Raw genomic sequence first — 21,270 nt, forward strand, 5'->3', positions numbered from 1 at the left:
TGAACCCAAAGGAACATGATGAGCTAAAGAGGCAAGTAGATGAAATAAGGGAAAGGGGTTTTATTCAGGAGAGCATGAGTCCATGTGCATGTCCTACCCTTCTCACTCCCAAAAAGGATGGCACCTGGACGATGTGCATTGATAGTAGAGCTATCAACAAGATCACTGTCAAGTATTGATTTCCCATACCTAGACTTGACGACATGCTTGATCAGATTTTTGGATCCAAAATATTTTCCAAGATAGATCTTAAAAGTGGATACCATCATATTAGAATCTGACTAGGGGATGAGTGGAAAACTGCTTTCAAGACAAAGGATGGGTTATATGAGTGGTTAGTGATGCCCTTCAGCTTAACTAACGCACCAAGAACTTTCATGAGAGTTATGACCCAAATTTTAAGACCTTTTATTGGGCACTTCGTAGTATTCTACTTTAATGATATCTTGATCTATAGTCAGACTAGGGAGGATCACCTTCTCCACTTGAGGAGCGTCTTTGAGGTTTTAAGAGAACAGATATTGTATGCAAACCTAAAGAAGTGTGTCTTTATGACCACACAAGTCATCTTCTTAGGGTTTGTAGTCTCTGACAAGGGAGTTTCTGTTGACCCCAAAAAGATCAAGGCCATCAAGGATTGGCCCAGTCCCTAAAACATTCATGAGGCAAGGAGTTTTCATGGGTTAGCCACATTCTATAGATGGTTCATCAGTGTTGGCCCAATAAGGTTTACAATTCTTATTTTGATGATAACAAGTCAATGATATGTTTAATATGGTTCAAGTGAAAGTTTTTCAGGAAAGTGACAAAGCTCAAGTGCATAAGAAAGCCTATGGATTACAAAGAATTCTTGAAGAACATAATAAAGCTTATGGATTACAAAGAGCATAAGGAATAAAGTTATATTGGTGAAAAGCTCAAAGAAAAGATTGAAACCATAAAGATGATGGAAGAACAAAGATTGAAAATTAAAGAATTATATTTTTCAAGGATGTTCTAAATGTAAGTACTTCAAAGTAAATTTCAAGTATAAATTTATTTGAAGCTCTCAAGTAATTCAAAAAAATATTTTTGAATACTTTAAAGAATATTTTTATAATCAATGAAAAGAAAGGGTTTTTGAAAAAGAAAAACTTTTCAAATAAAGAAGGGCCAGGCGACTACCAAATTAAGTATTTTTAAGTGTGATTATCATTTATATATTTTGTTTTCTGGGTATTAAAATCAAAAGCTTAAAAATCATTAAAATTTAAAAGAATCCAATTCACCCCCCCTCTTGGGAAGCTATTCCTTATTTCAATTGGTATCAGAGCCTAGTAATAGAAATTCCTAACAAGAAACTATAAAAATATCTAATGGCAAACATTGGAGTAGCACCCTTTGGTGAAGGACAATCCTCAACCCGTCCATCAATCTTTTGTGGACACAATTATACTTTTTGGAAAAAGAGAATGGAAATATATCTCCAACACATGGATTGGAAAGCTTGGGAAGTTGTTATGGATGGAAATCTTACCCCCACTAAGTTAGTTGATGGAAAACATATTCCAAAAGAAAAGCAAGACATGACTGACTTAGATTATAAAATGCTTCAAATAAATGCAAGTGCTATAAATGCGTTATATTGTGCATTAGATGCTAATGAGTTTAATCGAGTCATGGCCTGCAAAACAACTAAGGAGATTTGGGATAAACTAGAAGTAACTTATGAAGGAACCGTTGATGTTAGAGACAATAGGATAGATATGCTAACAAGTGAATACAAAGCATTCAAAATGAATTCTGATGAAACAATATCAAGCATGTACACCAGATTTACCCACATAATAAAATCTTAAAGTGCCTTAGGAAAAACCTATACTACATATGAAATGATCAGAAGAATTCTAAGAAGCCTACCCTCTATTTGGGAACCAAAGGCCACAACTATCATAGAAGGTAGAAACCTTAAGACTACTTCTTTGGATGAACTTATAGGTTCACTTCTTACATATGAAATGACATTGAAAGAAAGGAATCCTGAACCAAAGCTAAAAGATCCATAGCTCTAAAAGCATCTAGCCATAGCACTAGTGAAGAAGAAAGTGAAACAAATGACTTAGATCAAGATGAATTGGCATTCATTACTAAGAGACTAGGAAAATTCTATAGAAGAAATAAAAAGTTTCCTAGAAAGTTTAATAAAAAGAAAACTGAAAAAGGAGATACAAGTAGGAAAGAAAATAAAGGTAAGAATGAACTACCAATCTGTTATCACTGCAAAAAGCCAGGGCATAATAAACCGGAGTGTCCATTATTCAAGAAAGACAAGAAGAAAAATAAGGAAGCAATGAAAGCAACTTGGGACGACTCAAGCTCCAGCGAAACTGAAATTGAATCAAGTGAACAAGAGATGGCAAATATATGCTTCATGGCGAACGACGAAGAGGTAAATTCTTATTACTCTTCAACCGAATCTCAAAATGAGTCTTGTGATGAGTCATGTGATAGTTTGCCTTCTTATAAGAAATTACAAACTGAATTATTTTCACTACATAAAATATTTATAAAAGTGTCTAAAATAAATATAACTTTGAAAGATCAAAATCAAGAACTAGTAAAGCAACTTGAATCATTCAAAGTTATTGAAGAAGAAAGAAATACTTATATTAAGAAGTTGGAAGAAGAAATAAACATAGCAAAACAAGAATTAGATAAAACTCATTTGAATAAGAAAGATTTAGAAATAAATGAACTCAAAAAGATAGTTAAGGATAAAGAAAAGATTATCTATAATTTTACTAAAGGTAAAGAAAACTTTGAAAAGATGATTGGACAGCAAAGGCTTCATGGAAACAAAGAAGGAATAGGCTACAACGGTAAAGCAAATAAAAGGAATAAAAAGCTATACATGGGATATTTTGTTAAGGAAGCTAAGTTTTATGCTAGCACTTCATCAAATAACAAACATAAACACAGCACTTGCTATATGTGCAAGGCTAAAGGTCATGTGATGTTCAATTGCCCATTAAAGAAAAACTATGTTAAAGTTCAAGGAGAATGGAAAACAAATAGTGGAACCAACAACAAAACAAAGAAAGTCAAAAAAATTTGGGTTCCAAAAACTAACACATAGTGTCCCTCATTATAGGTTTCCTTAGGACAACAACGACAACGGACAAATAGTACTTGGATAGCGGATGCTCAAGGCATATGACCGGTGACAAGACCAAGTTCACTACCTTAAAACAAAAGGATGGGGGATACGTCACCTTCGGCGACAATGCCAAAGGTAAAATTGTTGGTATCGGAAAAATTGGTAAAGAATCTTTACTCACTATAGATAATGTGTTATTAGTGGAAGGACTAAAACATAATCTTTTAAGTATTAGTCAATTAAGTGATAAAGGGTTTGAAGTAATTTTCATGAAAGAAAAATGTGTTATCCAAAATCCCAAAAATAAAGAAACCTTGTTTATGGCTCATAGAATAAATAATGTTTATTGTATAAATCTTAAGAAAATAGTAAATCAAAACATAACTTGTCTAATAGCTATGAATGAAGTACGTTGGTTATGACATAGGAAACTAGGTCGCGCTAGCATGGACCTACTATCTAAATTATCTAAGAAAAATCTTGTAAAAGGATTACCAAACATTAAGTACATAAAAGACAAGATGTGTGATGCATGTCAAAAAGGAAAACAAGTAAAAACAAGTTTTAAAAAGAAAAAAATTCATATCCACCAAAAGACCCCTAGAACTCTTACACTTAGACTTATTTGGTCCAACTAGAACCTTAAGCTTAGGTGGAAAACAATATGCTTTTGTAATAGTAGATGATTTTTCAAGATTTAATTGGGTAATCTTTTTAGCAAACAAAGATGAAGCTTGTAACCAACTAATAACCTTATGCAAGAAATTACAAAATGAGAAAGGCTATAATGTAACAAGCTTTAGAAGTGACCAAGGAAGAGAGTTTAAAAATAAGGAAGTTGATAAATTTTGTAATGAACATGGAATAACTCACAATTTTTCAACACCTAGAACTCCATAACAAAATGGAGTTGTTGAAAGGAAAAACAGAACTTTGCAAGAAATGATAAGAACAATGCTCAATGAAAATTGTCTACCTAAATATTTTTGGGCAGAAGCTGTAAATACAACATATTATATTGTAAATAGGGTATCAATAAGATAAAAAATAGATAAAACACCATATGAGCTTTGGAAAGATAGAAAACCTAATATATCCTATTTTCATGTATTCGATTGTAAATGCTTTATATTAAATACTAAAGATGATCTAGGAAAATTTGATGCAAAGTCGGATGAAGGTATTTTTTTAGGTTATTCTACAAATAGTAAAGCTTATAGGATTTATAATAAAAGAACTTCTACAATTATGGAATCAATTCATATAACTTTTGTTGAATCAAATCATTATGACATTAAAGATATGAATGACGAAAAAGAAGTCACTTCACAAAAGGAAGAAGTTCTTGAAATAAAAGAAGAAAAGAATAATGATGCTCTAAATGAAAACTTTTCAAAGAATCTGAAACTTCCTAAAGAGTGGAAATATGACAAAAATCACCCAAAAGAACAAACTCTTGGTGAAACAACAAAAGGAATAACCACTAAAGCCACACTAAAAAATATTTGCAATTATTATGCTTTTGTATCCCAAGACGAACCAAAAAATATTGAAGATGCTTTAAATGATGACTCTTGGATTATAGCTATGCAAGAGGAATTAAATCAATTCGAAAGAAGTCAAGTATGGGAACTTATATCAAAACCCAAATGGGTGTTTAGAAAGAAGAAGGATGAAAATGGAGTTGTTGTAAGAAATAAAGCTAGGCAAGTGGCACAAGGGTATAATCAATAAGAAGGAATTGATTATGATGAAACTTTTGCACCTGTGGCAAGGATGGAAGCTATTAGGATGCTTTTAACTTATCCAGCCCATAAGGATTTTAAGTTATATCAAATGGATGTGAAGAGTGCATTTTTGAATGGATATATAAATGAAGAAGTATACGTCAAACAACCTCCAGGGTTTGAAGATTCTAAAAATCCAAACCATGTATTCAAATTGACAAAAGCCCTTTATGGTTTGAAACAAGTTCCAAGAGCTTGGTATGAGAGGTTAAGTAAATTTTTACTTAAAAATGAATTTACAAGAGGAAAGGTTGATAGTACCTTATTCATTAAAACTAAAAACAAAGATATGCTATTAGTTCAAATATATGTGGATGATATTATATTTGGAGCTACAAATAAAGATCTATGTAAAGAATTTGCCACATGTATGCAAAAAGAGTTTGAGATGAGTATGATGGGAGAATTAAATTACTTTCTTGGATTACAAATCAAACAAGCAAAAAATGGAACTTTCATAAATCAAACTAAATATATTAAAGACATGTTAAAAAATTTTGATATGGAAGAAAGTAAACCTATAGGAACTCCTATGAGTACTTCAACTAGTCTTGACAAAGATGAAAAAGGGAAACAAGTTGATACTAAGCACTATCGAGGAAAGATAGGAAGCTTACTTTATTTAACAGCAAGTAGACCGGATATTATGTTTAGTGTATGTATGTGTGCAAGATTTCAGTCAGCTCCTAAGAAATCACACCAAACAGTGGTCAAAAGAATCCTTAGATATCTATTAGGCACACTTGAACTAGGTTTATGGTATCCAAAGGAATCTAAATTCGAAATGATTAGTTACTTAGATGCAGACTTTGCTAGATGTAAAATTGATAGAAAAAGCACAAGTGGAACGTGTCATTTTCTGGGACACTCTTTAGTTTCATGGTCTTCAAAGAAACAAAACTCTATAACATTATCCACAGCAGAAGCAGAATACATTGCTGCAGGAAGTTGTTGTGCTCAAACATTGTATATGAAACAAGAACTAAAAGATTTTCAAATACAATATCAAACTATTCCTATCAAATGTGACAACACAAGTGCTACTAATATTTCAAAAAAATCCAGTATCTCACTCAAGAACAAAACACATTGACATAAGACATCATTTCTTGAGAGATTATGTTCAAAACGAAGATATAATACTAGAATTTGTAAATACACATGATCAATTAGCAGATATTTTCACAAAACCTTTGTCGGAAGAAAGATTCATATTTATAAGTAGAGAATTGGGCATGCTACATAGTCGTGAAGTAATTTAAACATTGTTCTACTTGGCAGGCGACTGCCACCAAGGTGCCAGGCGATTGCCAGGCTACTGTCTTTTAAAATTCCACATAGACAGGCGCCTGCCACATTCAAGCAGGCAAGTACCTCGTGACGGGTAGGGTTTAAAACCCTATTTTAAGTCTTTTTGACTTCCACCAGGCGATTGCTCATTCATCTTTCTCTCTGAAATCTTTCATCTTTACCTTTTTCCATACACATATCCCGTTCAAATCATCTTGAAACCAAGGTTCTAATCCTTCCTACTCACCAAATCACGAACCTAACTTAGGGTTTCCTTGTTCTTTTCCTCCATACAAATATGCCTCGATCAAATGGTTAGTGACTCCACACGCTAAGCAACTTTATCAAAATCAGATTGCTTCAGCTGAACCTATTTTAGGTAAGGTACTTGACGTAACATTCTTCAATTCAGATTTTCTTGAAATCATGGAACTCTTTAAGAACATTGGATGGGATAAGTTTATTACCTATCAAGCTAAAGGATATTATCCCAATGTTGTTCGAATTTTTTATGCAAACATGGAACGATGTGATAATGGGATCAAAACCAATCTGCTTGGGCAAAATATCCATCTAACTTCCATATCCTTGGGAAAGATTCTTCGAATCAAGCCAGGGGATTTTGAGGTTAACATTGTTGAGAAGTAATGGATTATGGCTCAAGGTTTTTCTCCACAAGATTTTTTGCCTCTAGTTATGACTGAAACTCCTGTTAATTTTGGGCATCCTTCTCTTTACAAACAACTTAATCTGAAAGCTCTAATTCTACACAAACTCATTACAAACAACATCTTACCACAGTTTGGTTCTCATGATCATATTTCATTCCTAGATTGTTTTGTAATGTGGTGTATTCTCAAAGAAAAAAAAGATGGATCTTCCAAGTTTAATTATCCAGTTGATTATCAAGAAAGTCGATGCTCCTCGTATTGTTCTACCATATGCTGGGATGTTAAATATGGTTTTTGCTCATTTTAATGTTCTAACACCATTATTCAACTTCACTAGCAAGACTTATTATGATATCTTTTCTGATACCGTTCTTAAACGTATGGGCTATAAAAATTCTCCTCAAGGATGGTTTCATTAAGAACATTGGCATGTCTCATCTACTCCACCACCTTCTTCGTCTTCCATTCCAACACCATCAGTTCAGCTTGAACCAGAAACTCCTTCATGGTTCGTTCCATTTTTTAATCATTATATGACTTTCAGTGATGGAATGAAAACTGGACTTGCTACTTTGCAAAAGAAGGTTATTTCTATAGAAACTCATTGTTCTAATATTGATAAGCGAGTTGACAAGTTTGAGCAACAGTTGGCTAGTTCTTCTAAAGGTAAATCTCCTATGAATATCAGTTCTGCTACATCCAGTGATGATGAATTTGGTGAACAAGAGGAAAGTGATGATGAATCTGGAGAACAAGAGGAAGGAGATGATGAAAGTGGATCTATGGAAGCTTCTAATTGATGTGTTTTCATTTATAAGATATTTGTCACTTTTATGTGCTTTTATGTATTCAAGCTTTATCGGATAGGCTGTTCTTGATGTTCTAAAAATAGTACTTTGTCTTGCATCATTTCTTTATTTTTGTATTTCTTTCTCCTTTTTTGATTGATGTCCAAAGGGGGAGAAAAGTTTAAGAGAAGTGAGTGCAAAAATATGATATATCATGGTTTGTAAAACTTTAAATGGATGGATGGATCTTTTATGGATTAGCTTTTGTACTTGTATGTATGGTTTATTCACGGATTATCTTTTGAATTTATATGCATGAATCATACCTTTAAAAATATATCATGCTTATTGATAGGGGGAGCCATGAGTATTCATTCTTATTATTTTTGCTTTCGATTTGTCATCATCAAAAAAGGGGAGATTGTTGGCCTAATAAGGCTTACAATTCTTATTTTGATGATAACAAATCAATGATATGTTTAATATGGTTCAAGTGAAAGTTTTTCAGGAAAGTGACAAAGCTCAAGTGCATAAGGAAGCCTATGGATTACAAAGAATTCTTGAAGAATATAATAAAGCTTATGGATTACAAAGAGCATGAGGAATAAAGTTATACTAGTGAAAAGCTCAAAGAAAAGATTGAAACCACAAAGATGATGGAAGAACAAAGATTGAAGATTAAAGAATTATATTTTTCAAGGATGTTCTAAATGTAAGTAGTTCAAGGTAAATTTCAAGTATAAATTTATTTGAAGCTCTCAAGTAATTCAGAAATATATTTTTGAATACTTTAAAGAATATTTTTATAATCAATGAAAAGAAAGGGTTTTTGAAAAAGAAAAACTTTTCAAATAAAGAAGGGCCAAGCGACTGCCAAATTAAGTAAAAAAGTTTTTCAAAAAGTCAGTATCTAGACAGGCGACTGCCTAAACCTGTCAGGCACCTATGTGAACAAGCTAGGCGACTCCCTTGGTTCTGGCAGGCGACTGCCAGCATTCTGTGTTGAGAGTTTGTTCTGTGATAGGCGACTGCCACTCGAACGTTGGCATTAAATCTCTTAACAGGAAGAATTTTTAAACCATGTTTTTGGACGTAATTATTTTAAAATACTTGGAAACTATTTTAAGGAAACTTTGGGAGTAATGAATGACTTCTAAACATCTATAAATAGCCCCAATCTTCAAAGGTTTTTTTTTTAACATTAAGCAATATTCAAAGGTTTTTGAAATTAAGCAATCTTCAAAGGTTTTTAGATCAAGCAATCTTCAAAAGTTTTTAGATCAAGCAACCTTTAAAGGATTTTAGATCAAGAAATTTTCAAAGGTTTTGAGATCAAGCAATCTTCAAGCATTCAAAGTTCTCAAAGGATCTCAAACTCTCTTGTGTTCAAACTATTGATTTATACTTCAAAGCAAAGCTTTCAAAAGTCAGAATCTTTCATCTTTTGAAAATTATTTGATGATTCATACTAAGCATTGAGCTTCAAATTCTTTTATATTTGAATTACTTAGTATCAATGTGCTGATTATTGTACTAATCTACTTTGTAGTGAGAGTTTTTCTTGTGTACACAAAATCTCTTTATCTTGATTCTTAGACGATTCAGAGCTGTTGAATCGTTGGACTCAACAAGGGATCGTCGTTTGGAGAGGTGGGCTCTCCTAATAGGAGTGGTTGTAAACAGGTGTTGTTCCACCCGGTAATGGAACTGATATAGTGGAACCCTTTGGTGTTTTGCCAAGGGCGACAACGTAGGCTGTGTTGAAGCCGAACCTCGTAAAAATCTTGTGTCTTTCTCTTTGCTTTGCTTTATATTCTTTACTTGCTATTGTTGTATGGTTTAAAAGTGCAGGTTGCAGTTTTTTTAAGTGAAAAAGAAACAAAGGTACTTGATATTTAAAGAGTACGTTTTGATTAACCGTTTGCGAAAACCCAAAAGGGAGTATGTTGGTTAATCTGCGGAAATCTTGATCAAGAGAAGTGCATACTAAAAGATTACAGGGAAATCAACAAAAGCTTTAATATTCTTGGTTGAGTGATTGAATTACTTTGATTTTTTTAATTGACTTGTGAATTTAAATTTTAGTATTTTTAAGTGTGATTATCATTTATGTATTTTGTTTTCTGGGTATTAAAATCAAAAGCTTAAAAATCATTAAAATTTAAAAGAATCCAATTCACCCCCCCTCTTGGGAAGCTATTCCTTATTTCAATCAGAAACTTTAGCACTATCATGGTTCCCATTACGAACTCTCTGAAGAAAGGTGAATTTTCATGGTCAAAATCTGCACCCAAAGCCTTTTTGGATATTAAGGATATGATGACTAGAGCACCAGTGTTACGTCTCCTCGATTTTTAGAAACTATTTGAGGTTGCATGTGATGCATCGAGAGTTGGCATAGGAGGAGTTCTTGTCATCCGATTGCTTTCTTTAGTGAGAAGTTGAATGAGGCATAACAAAGATATTCCACTTATGTCAAAGAGTTTTATGTTGTAGTGTAGTCATTGCGACACTAGAGATATTTTACCTCCTTCTCCAGGGGTTTGTCTTATACTTTAACCACCAGGTCCTTAGGTATTTGCATATTCAAAGGAAGTTGGGGCATAGACACATAAAATGGGTCAAGTACATACAAAAGTATACCTTTGTGCTTGAACATCAAGCTAGTGTCAGGAACAAAGCGGCTGATGCTTTGAGCCGAGTCATAGCCACATTGCAGACACTTCATGTCAAGGTTATTGGCTTTAAAAGTATCAAGCATGAATACCCTCAGTGTCATGACTTTTTTGATATATTCTATGGTTTGCTTCAAGGTACTTATATTACTCACCTCGATTGTTTCATTCATAATGGGTTCCTTTTCAAGGGAACAAGATTGTGCATCCCATCCATGTCTTTACATGACCAGATGATTGAAGAGTTACATGCAGGGTGCACCGCAGGTAATTTTGGTAGGGACAAGACAATTGCTATGATAGAAGATAGGTTCTATTAGCCTAGTCTCAAGAGGGATGTTTCCAGAATTGTTTCTTACTACCACACATGTCAGACAGCTAGGGGCAGGAAACAAAACATTGGGTTATACATTCCATTGTCAGTACCACATGTACCTTGGCAAGAATTTAGTATGGATTTTGTGCTAGGACTCCTTAGGATTGTGAGGGGAAATGATTCAGTATTTGTTGTTGTGGATAGATTTTCCAAGATGTCACATTTTATTCCATGCAACAAAACACATGATGCATCTAAAATTGCCACCATATTTTTTCGAGAGGTAGTGAGATTTCATGGTCTTCCTAAGACCATTGTTTTCGATAGAGATGTTAAATTTGTTAGCTAGTTCTAGAAAACGTTGTGGGCAATGCTAGATACCAAGCTCAAGTTCTCAAGTGCATACCATCCCCAGACTGATGGACAAATTGAAGTGGTAAATAGGAGCCTTGGTGACCTACTGCGTTGCTTGGTTGGAGAGCATACCATCACATGGGATTTATGTCTTCCTATGGCTGAGTTTGCATTAAATAGCTCAGTGAATAGGACCACAGGAGTTAGTCCTTTTCAAGTCATCTTTGGTTAAAGTCCAAGGAAGCTTATAGACCTTATTCCATTGCCACCAGAGTCTAGAGTTAGGGAGTCAGCTAATACTTTTGCAAAACACATACACGACTTACACTCTGAATCAGAATGAAAATTAATTTGAGCAATGAGCATTATAAATCTATGGCTGACATATATCGAATGTTGCAGGAATTTTCAAAAGGTGATATGGTTATGGTTCAGATTCGTCCCGAACAAATTCCTTTAGGAAGGATAAGAAAGCTTCATGCTAAAAATATGAGACCATTTAAAGTCCTAAAGAAAATAAGCTCTAATGCATACATATTAGATATTCCTCTTGATTATGGGATAGGCAATGTATTTAATGTTGAAGATCTAACCCCTTTTCTTGAAGCCAATTCTTTTTCAAAGCCTAGCCGTACTAACCCTGCAAGTGATCTTTCCCCATTTATAGACACAAATACTACTAAAAAGCCAAAATTGCCTTTGACACCACCATTAATTCCACCCAAGAAAACTAAGCAAATTGAAAATATTTTGGATGATAAAACAACACACACATGGGCTGGATCATATAAAAAATTCTTGGTCAAATGGAAAGGCAAGCCCCTATTAGAACAAAGTTGGATCTTAAAGGAAGAAGTTTTGTGCCTCAACCTAGAACTATACACTGAGTATCTTCAACAAAATTCTTTAGGGCATAATTCTTATCGTCCAAGGAGAGATGATAGGGATCAACAATCCCCAAACATAACATTCATTGAGATGGTGTCATGTGGATACATTCGCTGGGATGATGGCAACTGCGCACCTTTACAAAAAAAAAAAATGCATAACTTCATCTACAAAGGCTCAAATAACTCGATTCTAATTGGGCTGGAAAGAAGACTCCCATGCATTTGTTTGGGTATAGGGAAACACATGAAGTTCAAAGTGTGTATGAGTTGGCAGTCTAACAAAAATAGTCATTCATCCAGAAATTCTGCATCACATGGACAACTGTACACCTTCATCAAATATGCCATAACTTTCTCTACAAAAGTACAAATGGAGTGGTTCAAAGCGTGTCGCAAAGAATAATTCCATATATTTAATTTGGTATATGTTAGGTGAGATAATTCAAAGTATTGAACATTTAGAAGGCTAAAGAATGAGACTATTTGTTTTGAAATTTCTACATTTTTTACTTTTTGGATTCACTTTATCATTTTCTATTCAAAGATTTCCTATATTTTATCTACCTATGGTTGGAGGGTTGTTCCAACATCTCTATATATATCTGGGCATGTAAGTTATTAGGGACATCAAGTTTTTTGAATTGAATCGAGGGTTATTGCCTTGTGCTTAAGCTTTAAGCTTATTCCCTCTTTGTGAGTGAGTGGTGAGAGACCACATCCCTTCTCCTTTGGAGATTGAGTAGTGAGAGGCCATGAAATTATCATTCACCATTCTCTATCTTACCATTCCAATAGCTGTTGTGTGAGATAATTATCTCAACAATCAAGTGGATCAATCATAAGCCCATGTAGAACTGAGAATCATCATTCGGCATATTGAGCAAGGTTTGAGCGTGTTGTGTTTATCATTTTGAATAATTTCAGTAAGCTCATTTCAAACATTTCCAAAATACACCATAGATAGTCAATATAATATTTATATTCCAGTAGCATTTATTTTTTAAAAAATAATCCATTGCATGTTTTTGAACAAACTCCGTAGACAAACTCTTCAAGGCCAAGAAGATTTTCAACACTTGAATGCTTGATTGTGTCTTATTCTAAGGATATATAATTTGCATGTTTAGGCTTAATTCTATGGGTTGAATCTATCATCTTTCAAGTGATTATCTTATCCTACTTGATTAGGTCCTTAAAGACAAGTCTACGTGAATCTTATAACTTTTTGAATTTTCCACAACTTGTAGTTTTCGCATATAGTTTATATATTTCATTGTGGTTAATTAAATTCTCATCTTAAAGTGTATTTGGTGTGTGCACATTTTTGAGAGGGTCTTTGGTAGGACTAGGGTTCCTATAAACGTCCTACATCACATTGGACCTCCCATTTTTTGCGTCACACCTGGTGTTGCCTACCCCCAACTTGTTCTTAGGACGGAAGACAAAATCATGACTTGCAGAAGTGCGATCATCGAAAGGGTCCCTCCATAGAAGTGAGGGAGCCAGTTCCTCGACAATTGTATTAATTGGGTCTTCGTCCATAGCTTGAACAACTTTAAGGGTGTGTTGGGGAGTAGTAAATGTGTTCAGCTTGAGTTGCCTATGGCCCCATGAAATTTCCATAATCCCTATCCTACATTGAATGCAAGCATTGGCTGTGGCTAGGAATGGCCATCCTAGAAGGACAGGGATCAATTTTGTGGACGTCTCCATATCTAAAATGATGAAATCGACAAGGTAATGGAATTATCCCACCTTTACCCCAACATCTTCTACCACATCTCGGGGTTGCTTAAGAGATCGATTAGAAAGACTCACTATCATCAGGGTGGGCTTCATCTTCCCAAGGTTAAGTTGTTGATAAGACGAGTATAAAAGGATGTTCACGCTCACCCCTAAATCTTGAAGAGACTTATCAATGGTGTAACCGCTATTACACACAAAATGGTGGGTGATCCAGGGTCTTTTAGTTTAGGAACGAGGTGCCCTAGTATCATGGAGCTCATGTGCTCGAACTGTGTGACTAAACTCTCTATATGCACCCTTGACTCTTGCTCCTGTGTTGATAAGTCCTTATGAAACTCTATGAATGCCGACAACTGCTTAATGTCATCTTGGAGAGGTTTGTCAATTCTTACTTGTTTAAACATGTCCCAGATGGACTCAGTTGAGACCTTTTTCCTAAATATAGAAGGTGCAAGAGGGGTTGCAAGATGCGTCACTAAGGTGCTGTGAAAAGCCCTATGGGGGGGCGAAGATAGGGTGAACGAATCAGTGTTGGGCACTACCCTTTTTTCATCCTCACTCTCTCCCTTGTTTGGTTACTTCTTGTCCTGTTTATCTATCATCCTATCACTTTGGAGAGTGATCATTGCCTGGGCTTGCTCAGGATACGATGAGGACCATTGGCTAATTCATATTCCACCCCATATTGTCCTTTAGAATTCACTATGGGCTAACTTGGCAACTTGCCCTTGTCTCTCTGACTCAAGGTAGCAACTAGTTGCCCCAATGTGGCTTCTAGCTTCGTGATGGATTGGGAGTGAGAGTGAATGAGTTGCTGATCTGCTTGGCGATCAGCCTCAATGTTCTTAAGGGTTCTTAGCACCATCTCTTGAAATGTGTCATATTTAGGTGGAGGCAGAAATGGCTACTGAAAGGTTGAAGATCTGAGGGCTGAATTAGGATGATTTTGGAAATTTTGGTATGGGCGTGGAGGCAAAGCATTAGAGACTTTTGGAGGTTTTTGGAGTTGAAAACCTAGAGCTTGCATCCTCCAAGAGAAGTTGGGATGTTGTTTCCACTCAGGGTTGTAAGTATTTGAATAAGGGTCGATGGACAACTTATCATACCAATTGTGGGTGGCTTTCACTTCCTCTTGCACAAGCTTAGGTTGGAATTGCGCATGGGGGAAATTATAAGATGTATGGGAAGGGTCAGAGCAAATCACATAAACCTCTGCACACGCCATTGTCTGCAGTCCTAAGGACAAGCACTGGTCTAATTTTTTTGATATGGCATGCAGGGTAGGGGCTAGGTCTTGGCTTGTGGTTAACTTGTAAACTCCCTTAGGTTTAGAGGTTGATGGATTAGGGGGTCTACAAGTGGCAGCCATGTGGTGTTGAGAATTTTTAGCCAAGTTTTCAAAGAGAATCCAAGCCTTGTTCTCGTGCTTTGTGAGGAAAGTACCTCCGCATGATGCTTCAACCATGGGCCTCTCTCTTTCAGCTAAGCCTTCGTAAGAAGTTTGAACTAATTGCCACTTGGGGACCTGATGATGTGAGCATTTATGAAGTAGTTCCTTGAAATGCTCCCAGGTCTCAAAGAAAAGTTCCCCATCCGTTTGTGTGAAAATTGTGATTGCCCTTCGCAGTTGGTTAGTCTTCCCAATTGGGAAGTACTTTTTTAGGAATTCATGTTGCATGGCGGCCCAGTTGGTCATTGAATTCGGCTCTAAGGACGTCAACCAATATTTGGCCTTATCCTTCAGAGAGAATGGCAAAAGCCTAAAACAAAGGGCATCATCACTAAAATTAGGTATACGGATGGTGGAGCAAATCTGTAAGAACTCATCTAGATGCTGATAAGGATTTTCAGTGGAGTTCCCATGAAAGTTGGGCAGCATCGAGATGATTGAAGTCTTAATCTCGAATTGTGTTTCCTGAATATCCAAAAATCGAATGCAGGACATCAATATGTATGCATTAGGCATAAAGTAGTCCCTAAGTGGCTAAAGGGGTTGCTCTCCCACCACAGGTAGGTGGGGAGCTTGGGGTTTCGAGAATTGATCAGTGGGAACTAGTGAATTTCATTCGGCCATAGCTTTTAGCTCAGACGACTCAGCAATCTCTAGATTGGAGGCAAGTTTCCTAATGGACCTATGGGATCTTTCAATCTTGGGATCTATAGGAGCTATCTCAGGGTCCCGAGAGTGCAAACCAAACATAAACAATTAAAGCACAAGGATTCTAGACTTCAGAGATAACTAGAAAAAAATGAAAATAAAGAAAGAAAGATGAAAATAAAAGGAGAACAAATAAAAAAACACAAGACAATAATACTCCAAAGTGGAAGTTGGCCTATAACTGTAGCCAAGTCCTCAGCAACGGTGCCAAAATTTGGTAGGCTCTCCAAGGCTTGGGTCCTTAACTACCAAAGATACAATTCATACTACCTAACAATCCCAAGTTCAATAGAAAGTGGGGAAGTCGGGTGTCGATTCTCAGGGACTTGAAGCGCAGTTATTAAGCTACTTTTAAATTAGTTTACTATAGCCTTGTATAAAGGAGAAGTGAAAATGTGGTATTTTTCAGCAGGTGAAATCTAATCAACTACTAGAAAGAAATTAAATGACAGCAAGTAAATCTAAGTTAACCCTACTCCTACAAAGCAGTGTTTAGAGTGCCATATACTTGGAGAAGAATCATGTGTATCATGTGAGGGCAAAGCACATTGATGTGTGGTTTCATAGGATCAGAAAATTGATTGTTTTAGATGAACTTCTACTTGAGAAGGTTCACATGTCTGATAATGCATCTAATACGTTGACAAATTTTGTCACAATGGGCAAGTTCAAGCATTTCTTGGACTTGATTAGTGTCTCTGGGTCCTAGACGGGAGGCGGTCACAATTTACTGTCTCTGGTGGAGCAGCAGGGCTATGCTTTCTGATTTCTCCTAAGTGGTAAGTATTCACCAAGGTGGAGATTGTTGGAGATGTGGCTCTGATTTAAGTGAAACGCATGCGTCAGGGAAGCATAGTGAAGCAATGAACAAAGGAGAAGGTTGTAGAAAGAAATCGTTGCCAGTTTGGGTGTTGGTTTGGTCGATGGTTTGACATCGACATATAACCGTCGATAGTTTTACGTTTCAGTCTGCAAGGAAAATAGCTCTTGACATTAAACCGTGAACGATTTGCCTGAAACCGTCGATGGTTTCATTTGGCGCACGTCACATAATTTGAATAGGGAGATTAGTAGATTGGGAGGATTTGGAGGATTTTTCTCTGGGATTTTCTATCGGAGTATTTTGGATAGTATCTAAGCCTCTTGTAAGCCTAGGGTTTGTTTATATACAATACTTTGTAACCCTTGATGTAAGCTTGACATTTTGATAATGAAAATTTAGTTGATGCTCTCGTGGATGCAGACACATTGCCGAACCATGTAAATTCATGTTTCATTGTTTTTATTACTTTCCTTTATTCATTGTTATTGTTTGCTTGTTCTGTATATTCATCATTGAGTGTTTGCATTACTTGTTCTGGATTGATTCCTGTTTTTGAGTTTTCGCTGCCCATTCGTATCAACAATTGGTATCAGAGCTATTAGTTCACAATGGCTGGAGAGGAGGATCATCTTTTTTTATCAAATCATAGGAAAAGTTTGTATGCTTTTTAAAAGTTTAGAGGAGGTTTACATAATTTTGTTAAAACTCAAATAAACTTAATGTCTTTTCACCCTTTTTATTTTAAACTAAAAAAGTAAAAAAATAAAACTGTTTTCTATAACTTACAATCTTTATTTTTGTTAATATTATCATCTTTTATTTCTTAATCTTAAGCTATTTTCCTTAGTCAAATTCTAATTTTGCACCTTTTTTCCGATGAGTTTATTTATCTACCATATTACCTAGCTTATGTTCTTTATTTTTTTTTTCTTTTGTTTTCTTTTCCAAGGTGTAAGGAGTCTTTCCAAGGGAGTTGGACCCTTAAAACATGAGAACAAGTAGAGGTGTTATTCACACACCAATATTTTCTTTAGGCACTCTATCCTCTCATTTTATTTAATTAGAAAAATGATAGAGTCCTATCATATGCATATGACTAATAAACTTAAGACCATTTTATTTTGGTGAAATTAAGTATGAAAACTTTTGAATTTATTTTATTTTATTTTTTATAGGGTCCACCGTTTATTTTATAGGGGTCCCTCCAAGTGCATATCTCCTCCCATAATTCGTATTCTCCTCTCTCTCTCTCTCTCTCTCTCTCTCTCTCTCTCTCTCTCTCTCTTCCTCCCTCCCTCCCTCCCCCTTCCTTTCTTTAGTTGTAAAATCAATTCACCCAAAAGCTTAAATGTTTTAGTTGAGCTCTCAACAGCATGTAGATTTAATCTCTCTCAAAATTAAATGAATATTTTTTTTTAAAGAATTCTATGAGGTCTTCAGACTTTTTGATACCAAAGATGACGAAGTTGGTTCTTTCGAGTCATTTTTAATTCAATGAATTTTATAATAAAATTGTTACACTATTTTATAACAGGAAGAGTTTGACGTCAAGTCTAGTAGCTTCACAATAATTTTTTTAAAAAGATATTTTTGATATATAACTTTAAATTCATTAGTCTTATGCAACTTGAGGGGATATAGTTGCCTTTTTGAAACCTTCTCTTCACGAAATTCTTTACCTTACCCTCTTATGCAGTGGAGGCAAACCCCATTTGAATTTTTATTTTGAAAAATAAAATTCAAAGGTTAATGACCAATAACATACCAACCATCAACTACCATAATTGGTTGTTGACATGTGGCATCAAAGGGGCATGTGGCATGCCCGAAACCTCCATCCAATTGCATTGAAACAACTAAAATTTTTGAATTTGGGGCAAACTTGTTGATTGCCTTGAGGGGCTAGTTACCATTTGTAGTATGGCGCCAATGACTACTTGGTGGGAAGGTCGGTCAATTGCCCGAAGGGACCGATCGATTGCGTTCAGCTTATTTTATTTCTTGTTTCTTATTTGCTTCCATTTTTCATACTTTCGAAAGGACCTGTAGTTTGGGAGATAAAAAATGACAATATGTTGGTCCTGGAGTCAAGTTTAGAGAGGGGGGGGGGGGATTAATGGACTCTTTTGCATATTTTTTCGTTTTTCTCTACAAAATGTAAGATCTTGGCAAAATGCTAGCAATTATATCACAATATAAATAATGTAAACCATGCACAAGATATAAATTAAAGAGCATAGGGAAGAAAATCTTGATAGATGATATTAACATGGTTCGGCCTCTTGCCTACGCCCATGCCTTAAGACACATTCAAGGATTCCACAATCCACTATCAACCTCCTTCACTGGTGAAGAAGCCTTTACACACGGGAACAAATCCCTTTCATTTATCCAGAACCTTTTACCAAGGTTCACTAAGAACCCTTGCAATTCGGTTCACCAAAAACCTTTCGATGGGAACCAATCCCTTAACGCTCACAAAGAGCCTTTCCAAGGGAACAAATCCCTTAATGCTCACTAAAAGCGTTTACAAGGTTCACCAAAAACCCTTTGCAACTCAATTCACCAAGAACCCTTTGCAACTTGGTTCACCAAAAACACAAATATCTCAAAGTAATGTATCACACTAAGATTGAAGAGCAAGAGAGAAGTTGAGCAAAAAGATGATGAACTAATCGAAGTGTGCTTGCAAATGTGAGAGTTATGGTGTGATCCCAAGAGAGGGGTGAATTGGGTATTTAAAAAATTTTCTTCCTAGATCAATTAACCAATAGCAAGACAACACAAACTTAGGGTCTTTCTATGTAATTACAAGCCTAATCAAATATTCAAACAATAAACATAAACATATAGGTACAAAAAGTAAATTGTAGAAAATAAAACTAACACCGGATATGTTATCGAGGTTCGTCTAATACTGCCTATGTCCTTGCCTCAAGCTAACAAGCAAGAGGATTCCACTAAACTTGCTCACTTGCGGGTGGAGCTACACCGATTACAACACCTTACAGGATGGTGCACCTAATTCTCTTAATTGGGTCTAAACTAGTCCGGGACTTTTCAAAGGGAAAATCTCCCTCTTCTGACCACACGTCGGGATTACAACATATATAACAATTTGAGTACAATCAATGTGTACAAATACAGTGCTTCTATGCTAAGCAGATATGTACCGATGCACTCAAACAATAACCAATGCACTCACAGATAATAGTACTTATGCTCAAGTTAGATCTTGAAAATTTAATTCAGGATAATATATTCAACAAGTGAATATTCAAGGTTAGCTCAAAACCTTAATAAAGTATCACACAAATATTTTATCAAATATATTCACAACAGATACTTAGGGTTTAAGCTTGCAAAAGATTTATTGAATAAAATATGCAAGCTCTCAAGTCTTGCAATTTGAATGCGAAGACTAAGAAGTTAAAAACAAGTTATTTCCAATCAAATATTTATATATGAAATATTATGGTAATAAAAAATCAAGAAAAACTCTCAAAAAGGTTTTTCAAATATGTATGAATATGAGAGAGTAATGCAAAAGAAATGATATGAAATATACACACAATACAACAATCAAATCTTCCTACACCTTGCAATTGATTTGCAAGTGAGGAGAACTAGAAAAACAAACTCTCTATTTCAAAATAATATTTACTAATAAGTATGTAAGAGAGTGAAAAAATATGCTTGGAATATTGAGTATATAGCAAAAGAGAATTTTTCCTGATTACTTTTGCTAATCTAGTTACTAATGAAGGCAAATGAGGGAGTATATATAGACACTCCAAAAAATATAACCATTCGGGACTCATCTAGTATTTTCAAAAATTTTAAGTGAGGTTAATAAAAAATAAACCCTGCTTTGCCTCGATAAAAATTGGGCAACCCAAGAGTTTTTGGTTGACCATATTTAAGGTTGGTTCGACCATATCACTAAGTTCGATCGACCGTAGCATTTTTGAACTAAGGTTTTGGTCGACCGTATTAAGGTGATTTTGAACCCTCTGAGGTTCGGTCGACCAAGGCATGTTCGGTTGACCAAATTATGAGTTTCTGTCGACTAGGTTAGATTTTAACTAGTGGTTTGGTTGACCAGGTTGTTGGGAATCACCCATATATCAGTTCAGTCGACTTCAAAATGGTCAACTGAATAGTCAACAAGTTGACTCTGTTAGGTTCAGTCGATCGAAGCTTCTATATAGGTTAGGGTTCAGTCGGTTGAACACACTTAAAGTGTGCAGTTAAGGTCTTAATTTTTATCTAATGTCACCCCTATTTATATGGGTATAACTTTTAAGTTATGGGGACTTTTCATGTGATGTTTTAGGGACCTAAAGTCAATCTATGGCCTTGAGCATTAAGTCCAAAAAATCTAATGTCGGTCGATCGAAGGTGATCCCTAAGCTCATTATATAGTCTTTGAACATAAGTACCTATTATGCATGTGATGCAGTTATTACAGACCATAAATTATTACAAACCAAATAATGAAACAAAAATACATATACAATTAAAACAAATATTTTTTTTTTTTCTTTTCAGGGAATCAGCTAGGATAATGTGCTTTAAGTCCTTTCCGACTTCCACTTCACTTTCATGTGTGTGATCTAAATGATTAACCTATTCA

At 35.2% G+C, this 21,270-nt stretch overlaps 1 non-coding gene across 1 annotated transcript; it reads left to right on the forward strand.

The window, feature by feature from the left end:
* Positions 1 to 15,176: 15,176 nt before the first annotated feature.
* Positions 15,177 to 15,282, forward strand: LOC131167216 (small nucleolar RNA R71). Its single transcript, XR_009140070.1, has one exon. It is a non-coding gene; the product is annotated as a small nucleolar RNA R71 (small nucleolar RNA).
* Positions 15,283 to 21,270: the final 5,988 nt, after the last annotated feature.

The sequence above is a fragment of the Malania oleifera genome, chromosome 10, assembly GCF_029873635.1.
Source record: "Malania oleifera isolate guangnan ecotype guangnan chromosome 10, ASM2987363v1, whole genome shotgun sequence".
Taxonomy (NCBI): Eukaryota; Viridiplantae; Streptophyta; class Magnoliopsida; order Santalales; family Ximeniaceae; genus Malania; species Malania oleifera.